A 2,856-nucleotide genomic window follows, 5' to 3' on the forward strand; every position below is an offset into this window, starting at 1 on the left:
TTTGGCCCCATAAATCCCAAGGTTTGGCCCCAAAAATCCCAAGGTTTGGCCCCAAAAATCCCAAGGTTTTGGCCCCATAAATCCCAAAATTTTGGCCTCGTAGATCCCAAAATTTTGGCCCCATAGATTCCTAAAATTTAGTGACAAACACCCCAAATCTCTGGCCTAAAAAATCCCAAATCCTTGGCCCCACAACCCCAAATCCTCGGCCCCATATCCGCCATGCATTTGGCCCCAGAGATCCCAAGGTTTTGCCCCAAAAATCCCAAGGTTTTGATCCCAAAAATCCCAAGGTTTTGCCCCAAAAATCCCAAGGTTTTGATCCCAAAAATCCCAAGGTTTGGCCCCAAAAATCCCAAGGTTTTGGCCCCATAAATCCCAAGGTTTTGCCCCAAAAATCCCAAGGTTTGGCCCCAAAAATCCCAAAGTTTTGGCCCCAAAAATCCCAAGGTTTGGCCCCAAAAATCCCAAGGTTTGGCCCCAAAAATCCCAAGGTTTTGGCCCCATAAATCCCAAGGTTTGGCCCCAAAAATCCCAAGGTTTTGGCCCCAAAAATCCCAAGGTTTGGCCCCAAAAATCCCAAGGTTTTGGCCCCAAAATCCCAAAGTTTTGGCCCCATAAATCCCAAGTTTTGGCCCCAAAAATCCCAAGGTTTGATCCCAAAAATCCCAAGGTTTGGCCCCAAAAATCCCAAGGTTTTGACCCCAAAAATCCCAAGGTTTTGGCCCCAAAAATCCCAAGGTTTTGATCCCAAAAATCCCAAGGTTTTGGCCCCATAAATCCCAAAATTTTGGCCTCGTAGATCCCAAAATTTTGGCCCCATAGATTCCTAAAATTTAGTGACAAACGCCCCAAATCTCTGGCCTAATAAATCCCAAATCCTTGGCCCCACAACCCCAAATCCTCGGCCCCACAACCCCAAATCCTTGGCCCCACAGCCCCCGAGCCGAAATAAATTAAAAAAAGAAAAAAAAATTCCAAAACAGATTTATTTTATTAAAAAAACCACAAAATTGTACAATTTTAGTTCCTCTATGAAAAAAAAAATAAAATAAAATAAAACAAAAAAAAAAAAGCCCGAAAAAACCAACCAAACACCAACGGAAAAAAAAATTCCTACCACTGCCGGAACGCTCCGATCCACTGCAAAACTCCGGGAAAATCCAAGCTTTCTTTATATATTAAAAACCATTAATTTGACATTTTACAACTTTCTACACGCATGCACAGAAACCTCGGCTCTGCGGGAAAACAAAATCCAAACCCGACCCCAAAAACGGAACCAAAAGAGGGAATTCTGATCTCCCAAAATTCCCAAATGGAATTGAGAACTCCCCACCCCTCACAGGAAGATCCAACCCACCCCCCCTTTTTTTTTTTTTTTTTTTTTTTTGCAGGAAAATGGCCCAAAATGGGCTCCCAGTACAAATTCCCTCGAAATTCCCCCCAAAATTCCCAAAAAAACCCAGGAATTTCCTGGAATTCGGGTAGGGGGTGGATCCCCCCATTTTGCTACTGGTGCTTACTGGGGAAGCCTCCCCTGGCTCCAAACTCCCCTTTTTTTAGTGCTTAGGACAAAATCGACCCCAAAAAACGCGACCCCAAAACTCCTGGAATGAAATCCGGCACTTCCGGCCCCACCAGGGTGGAGGTGGGAGCTGGAGCGGGGAGAAAAACCAAAAAAATTGGGAATGAAATCCCAAATCCATCCGTGAGGTATTTGTGACCTTAGAAACAAAACCAGGAGAAGGCGAAAAAATGAAAATTTTTTTTTTTTTTTTTTGTTTTTTTTGCATCCCGATGGGAATTCTGTGGGATCGCCTCCTTTGAGGGACGTTCCTGAAGGATCTCGCTGAGATTTCCTGGGGTTCCTCAGGGTCACGGATCCAGGATTGCTCCAGGAAGCTCCCGCTGGAATTTGGGATGTGGATCCCCCCCAGGAGCAGCAAAACCCACCCAAAAAAAAAAACCCTCCCAAAACCTCAATTCGATCTTCAGCTCCTCCAAAAAAATCCCAAATTTCCGCTCGTTTTTCCTAAAAAATCAGCAGAGGCGAGGAGGACGCTCCCAAAACCTTCAGCTCCTCAAAATCCCAGATTTCCGCTCGTTTTTCCTAAAAAATCAGCAGAGGCGAGGAGGACGCTCCCAAAACCTTCAGCCCTTCCAAAACCCCCAGATTTCCGCTCGTTTTTCCTAAAAAATCAGCAGAGGCGAGGAGGACGCTCCCAAAACCTTCAAGTCCTCCAAAAAATCCCAAATTTCAGCTCGTTTTTCCTAAAAAAATCAGCAGAGGCGAGGAGGACACTTCCAAAAAATTCAGCCCTTCCAAAACCCCCAGATTTCCGCTCGTTTTTCCTAAAAAATCATCAGAGGCGAGGAGGACGCTCCCAAAACCTTCAAGTCCTCCAAAAAATCCCAAATTTCAGCTCGTTTTTCCTAAAAATTCAGCAGAGGCGAGGAGGACGCTCCCAAAACCTTCAGCTCTCAAAATCCCAGATATCTGCTCATTTTTCCTAAAAAATCATCAGAGGTGAGGAGGACGCTTCCAAAACCTTCAGTCCTCCAAAAATCCCAGATTTCCGCTCGTTTTTCCTAAAAAATCAGCAGAGGCGAGGAGGACACTTCCAAAAAATTCAGCCCTTCCAAGAACCCCAGATTTCCGCTCGTTTTTTCCTAAAAATTCAGCAGAGGCGAGGAGGACGCTTCCAAAACCTTCAAGTCCTCCAAAAATTCCCAAATTTCAGCTCATTTTTCCTAAAAAAATCAGCAGAGGCGAGGAGGACGCGCCAAAACCTTCAGCTTCTCAAAATCCCAGATTTGCACTCGTTTTTCCTAAAAATTCAGCAGAGGTGAGGA

The sequence above is a fragment of the Zonotrichia leucophrys genome, chromosome 25 (genome assembly GCF_028769735.1).
Source record: "Zonotrichia leucophrys gambelii isolate GWCS_2022_RI chromosome 25, RI_Zleu_2.0, whole genome shotgun sequence".
NCBI lineage: Eukaryota > Metazoa > Chordata > Aves > Passeriformes > Passerellidae > Zonotrichia > Zonotrichia leucophrys.